Source organism: Zonotrichia albicollis, chromosome 1 (assembly GCF_047830755.1).
Source record: "Zonotrichia albicollis isolate bZonAlb1 chromosome 1, bZonAlb1.hap1, whole genome shotgun sequence".
Classification (NCBI taxonomy): Eukaryota; Metazoa; Chordata; class Aves; order Passeriformes; family Passerellidae; genus Zonotrichia; species Zonotrichia albicollis.
This window is the reverse complement of record NC_133819.1, coordinates 998,484-1,004,614: the sequence shown is the minus strand read 5'-3', so window position 1 is coordinate 1,004,614 and position 6,131 is coordinate 998,484.

Sequence of the window (6,131 nt, the reverse complement as noted above, 5' to 3'; positions counted from 1 at the left end):
AAGGAAAAAAAATTCTCCATTAAATATTTGGGAACGCTTTAAAATGGGATTAAAAGGGAACACGAGGCGAAAGCGTCGAGTTCTGTTTGTTAGGATGGCGAGCAGGGCTGAGCTGCGCTAATTAGCGTTAATTATTTGGGGTGGGGTGGGGCTTTGCCTTGCTGCCCCCATTGATGAGCGCGGGGATGCGGGGATAGGGAGGGGAAGCGGAGCGCGGGGAGCGGCCCTGGCAGGTGCAGGGCAGGGAGGGGAGGGGGAGTCCCCGCCCCCCACACCTGGGGGAGGTACCGGGACGGGCCGGGGGGGTGGTCCGGGGGGGGCGGAGCCGCCGCTCGTTCCCAGCCGGGCCGGCCCCGGGCATGGCTTCTTCCCGGGAGCGCCTCTGCGAGCTCTGGATGCTCTACTTCGCCAAGGTGAGCCGGGCACCGCCACCGCCATCGCCGCCGGGCACCGCCACCGCCACCGCGGACCCCCCCGCCCTCCCTTCCCACTCCTCATATCCCCGTCCCCATCCCCTGCTGTCCCCCATTGTCGCATCCCCCCTGCGCTGTCACACCCCGCACCCCCCCGCTGTGTCCGCGCCACCCCCGTTTGTCACCGCGTCCCCCCACCCGCGCTCCCCGTTGTGTCCCCAAGGCCACCCAGCCCCCCGTGTCCCCTCCCTGGGGACCCCCCCGCCCGCCCCGCTCCCCATTCCCGGGGTGAATTCGGGGTCCCCCTGCCCCTCCCCGCCCTCCCCGGGAGGGTTTTTGGGGTCCCCGTGTCCCCCCCGCTCCGGCGCCACCGCCCGGCGACAGGTGCGCGGTGACATTGGAGCGGCACAGCAGGGTGGGGACAGCGCGGCCGGGGGGGGAATTTGGGGTTGGGTTTGGGGACCTTGGGGATGTCCCCAAGGCGGTCCCTGCGTGGGGACCCCCCCGCGCCACCCCGAAAGTCGCTCGGGCGTCGTTTTGTCCTCGATTACCCCGGGTGGGGGCGGGTCCTGCAGGGGAGGTGGCACCGAGTGTCACCACCCCCCTTCCGTGTCACCCCCGGGTGGGTTTGGGGTGAAACTGCTCCCCAAAAACGCCGCTGTGGCCCGGGTTGGGGACACCGGGAGGGCTGGGGACATCCATGGGGCCTGTCACCTCAGCTGGCCCTGCAGTGTCACCTGGGACCCTCCTCTGCAGCCCTAAACAGGGACACCCCCTTTGGGGGGACAGGGGCATGGGCTGGGACATCGGGGGTGACATGGGGACAGTGCCACTGCATCGGGGTGGCTTTGGCTGTGTGGGGACAGGTGCCACATTGTCAGGGTGGCAGTGTGGGGACAGGTGCCACCTTGTCAGGGTGGCTGTGGTGCCGTGGGGTCACTGAGGTGACCGTGGTTGGACAGGGACAGGTGCCACAGGGCTGTGGCTGTGTGGGGACAGGTGCCACCCCACTGAGGTGACCATGGTTGTGCAGGGACAGGTGCCACAATGTCAGGGTGGCCATGTGAGGACAGGTGCCACATTATCAGGGTGGCCATGTGAGGACATGGTGCCACCTTGTCAGGGTGACCGTGGTGCTATGGGGACACTGAGGTGGCCGTGGTTGGAGAGGGACAGGTGCCACATTGTCAGAGTGGTCGTGGTGCCACTGGGGTCACTGTGGTTGTGCAGGGACAGATGCCACAATGTCAGGGTGGCTGTGGCCATGTGGAGACAGGTGCCACATTGTCAGGGTGGCCATGTGAGGACAGGTGCCACACCATCGAGGTGACTGTGTTGCTGTGAGGACAGGTGCCACATTGTCAGGGTGGTCATGGTGCCGTGGGACAGCTGCCACAATGTCAGGGTGACCATGGGGACAGGTGCCACATTGTCAGAGTGGCCGTGGTGCCACTGGGGTCACTGTGGTTGTGCAGGGACAGATGCCACAATGTCAGGGTGGCTGTGGCCATGTGGGGACAGGTGCCACATTGTCAAGGTGGCTGTGGTGCCATGGGGTCACTGAGGTGGCTGTGGTTGGACAGGGACAGGTGCCACCTTGCCAGGGTGGCTGTGGAGTCACTGAGGTGACCGTGGTTGGACAAGTGCCACACCACTGAGGTGACTGTGGCCATGTGGGGACAGGTGCCACATTGTCAGGGTGGCCATGGTGGCATGGTGACTGTGGTACCGTGGGAACAGGTGCCACATTGTCAGGGTGGCCCTCTGGGGACAGGTGCCATAGCACTGAGGTGACTGTGGTACCCTGGGAACAGGTGCCACATTGTCAGGGTGGCCATGTGAGGACAGGTGCCACATTGTCAGGGTGACCATGGTGCCGTGGGGACAGGTGCCACAATGTCAGGGTGACCATGGGGACAGGTGCCACATTGTCAGAGTGGCCGTGGTGCCACTGGGGTCACTGTGGTTGTGCAGGGACAAATGCCACAATGTCAGGGTGGCTGTGGGACCCTGAGGTGGCTGTGGCCATGTGGGGACAGGTGTCACATTGTCAAGGTGGCTGTGGTGCCATGGGGTCACTGAGGTGACTGTGGTTGGACAGGGACAGGTGCCACCTTGTCAGGGTGGCTGTGGAGTCAATGAGGTGACCGTGGTTGGACAAGTGCCACACCACTGAGGTGACTGTGGCCATGTGGGGACAGGTGCCACATTGTCAGGGTGGCCATGGTGGCATGGTGACTGTGGTACCCTGGGAACAGGTGCCACATTGTCAGGGTGGCCCTCTGGGGACAGGTGCCATAGCACTGAGGTGACTGTGGTACCCTGGGGACAGGTGCCACATGGTCAGGGTGGCCATGGTGCCATGGGGACAGGTGCCACACCATGGAGGTGGCCGTGGTTGGGTGGGGACAGGTGCCATTGCTGAGGTGTGTCAGGGGCACAGGTGTCACAGGTGTCACTTGTTCCAGCTGGTGTGGCTGTGTGGGGACAGTGCCACTCTGCCAAGTGCCCATGGTTACACAGGGGACAGGTGCCATCCATCGGGGGGTGTGTGGTGGCAGGGGACATGTGTCACACTGTCGTGTCCATGGGGACACGTGTGGTGCCACCGGGCTCTGATGGCCCTGCAGGGTCCCTGCCAGGGCACTCTCAGGGGACAGGTGTCACCCACGGTTGTGTGGGGACAGGTGCCATTTGTCGGGGTGTGCCACACCAGCAGGGTGGCCGTGCCACCTCTGAGGCCCCAGGGACAGGGCCAGACCCCGGTGTCACCTCCCCAGGCAGGTCACAGCAAAACCCTGTGGCCTTGGCCGCAGCCATGTCCCCAAGGGCCTGCCGAGGACAAGGATGGGGGACATGGCCCAGGTGATGGCGGTGTCCCCTCCATGGCAGTGTCCCCCGATGGCAGTGTCACTCGATGGCAGTGTCCCTGTCCCTTTGATGGCAGTGTCACTCTATGGCCGTGTCCCTGTCACCCTCCATGGCAGTGTCACTCAATGGCCATGTCCCTGTCTCCTTCATGGCAGTGTCACTCGATTGCAGTGTCCCTGTCCCTTTGAAGGCAGTGTCCCCCAATGGCAGTGTCCCTCGATGGCCGTGTCCCTGTCCCCTCGATGGCAGTGTCCCTCTATGGCCGTGTCCCTGTCACACTCGATGGCAGTGTCACTCGATGGCCGTGTCCCTGTCACCCTCCATGGCAGTGTCTGTCCCCCCGATGGCAGTGTCACTCGATTGCAGTGTCCCTGTCCCTTTGATAGCAGTGTCCCTCTATGGCCGTGTCCCTGTCACACTCGATGGCAGTGTCACTCGATGGACGTGTCCCTGTCACCCTCCATGGCAGTGTCCCTCTATGGCCGTGTCCCTGTCACCCTCGATGGCAGTGTCCCTCTATGGCCGTGTCCCTGTCACACTCGATGGCAGTGTCACTCGATGGCCGTGTCCCTGTCCCTTTGATAGCAGTGTCCCTCTATGGCTGTGTCCCTGTCACACTCGATGGCAGTGTCCCTCTGTGGCTGTGTCCCTGTCACACTCTATGGCCGTGTCCCTGTCACACTCGATGCCCGTGTCGCTGTTGCCACCCCCCAGCCGGTGGCCCGGGCATGGCCGCGGTGCCTGCGGTGGCTTTAAACCAGGACAGAGCCGCTGTCCCCGGCCTGGCAGGGACAGGGCCAGGGCTGTCCCCAGGGGTGGCCGTGCTGTCCCAGCACGGGAGCGTGACCCCAGCGCCAGCCCCGCGGGGTCACTCGGTGTCACCGGTGTCGCTCAGAGCAGGGGTGACATCCCCGCGCCTTTGTCACTGTCACTGTCACTTTCTGGGTGCTCCCGGCGGAGGAGCGGCATTCCCGGTTCCGATTCCCAGTTCCGATTCCCGGTTCGACATTCCCGTTTCGGATTCCAGGCTGGGCATTCCGGGCTGGACATTCCCGGTTCCACGGTCTGGCATTCCCGGTTTGGATTCCAGGTTCGATGTTCCGGGTCTGGCATTCCCGGTTCGACATTCCCAGCTGGGCATTCCTGGTTCCGATTCCCGGTTGGAATTCCCGGTTCCACATTCAGGTTGGGCATTCCCGGTTTGGATTCCGGGCTGAACATTCCCGGCTGGGCATTTCCCGTTCCACATTCCCGGTTCAGCATTCCCGGTTCGACATTCCCAGCTCGGATTCCGGGTTCGACATTCCCCGTTCGGATTCCCGGTTCGGAATCCTGGTTGGGCGGGAATAACCTGGGCCACCTTTCCAGCACCTCCCACTGCCCCAAAACCCCACCAGGCATCATTGTGTGTGGTGGTTCCAGGTGTGGGTTTGTCTGGGTCTGGATTGAAGGCACTTGAGATGTTATTTCATGTTCACTCTCAGGTGTTTATTATTTCTTATCTCAGTCTCACTGCTGGGAGTTCAGCAGATTTTCTTTAGAAGGCACAAAATGGCCAACAATCTCTTGTTCCAAGGCCTTTTCAGACTAAACTATCCCATTAAGAGCTGACACCTGGATTATTTTCCCTTTTAACCCAATCACTGATCCCACAGAGCTGCAATGGGCACTTTTCTGCCCAATCACAAAATGCCACCCAAACCCATGGAGGAGGAGGAAGAAGCAGCATGAAGGAGAAACCCAGGATGACACCCTGTGCCCTCCATCTTGCTGCCATCCACAACACACTAAAAATCCCAAAACCTCAATTCCTCACCCAGTGACACACCTACACTGCTCTCTATAATCTATTTCACACTTTTGTGAATTCCAGTCTATCTTGAAGTCTGGGAAACTTTCTCCATGGATGAGGGTCAGAGGCAGTGCTGCCCTGGGGGTCAGGGCACCCCAGAGCAGACACAGGAATATTCCCAGTGCCCTGGGTTTGCACATTTGTGCCCAAAGCACAACTAGAACACGGCCTGCAATGGTGCTAAAAAGGGTTGGGGGCTCCTCCGGTGGCTTCCTGGGGTCCCCTGAGCAGCAGGACCCAGCCCTGGGGCTGACAATGAGCTGCTTGTTGGGCTGAGGTGCTCAGCAGGACCCCGAGGTAAAGGGGAGACTCCCTTGTACTGCTTCTTGCTTAATAACAGGCTTGGGGATATTAATTACCTTAATTAGGGCTGGCCAAACCTGTTTGGCTTGGAGCAGGGAGTCGGTGGGACCAGCTCTCTCAGCTTTTTTTTTGCTCCCAGGTCTCGTGATGCTCCCCAAAGAGAGAGACCTGTCCTATTTCAAAGGTAATTAAAAGGCTTTGGAGAGGCTCCCAAGATCCTGAGCCCTCCTTTCCTGTGGGGCTCTGCTGCTCAAACAGCAAAAAAAGTGAATTTTCCTCCCCAAAATAGAGCCAGGTGTTTTCAGTAATGCAGGGAAGCATTGGGCAACTTCCCAGCCACAAGCATAAGACAGCACCAAGCGAAAAAATAAAAATAAAAATCATTTTTAGGATCATAAATCCTCTGTGGAGGGTGGGTTTGCAGGTGAGGAACCCAGGCCTGCTGTGAGGCTGGAGGTGGCTCAGTGCTTCTGGTCTGGTTATGGCAGCTGGGATCCTTCGCTGTGCCTGTGACCAATGCAAAGTGTGACTTCACCTAAAGAAAAATGTACCCCTTCCCTCCAGGGATTCTGTTTTCTTTTTTCTTTTTCTTTTTCTTTTTCTTTTTCTTTTTCTTTTTCTTTTTCTTTTTCTTTTTCTTTTTCTTTTTCTTTTTCTTTTATTTTTTCTTTTTCTTTTGTTTTACCCTTTTT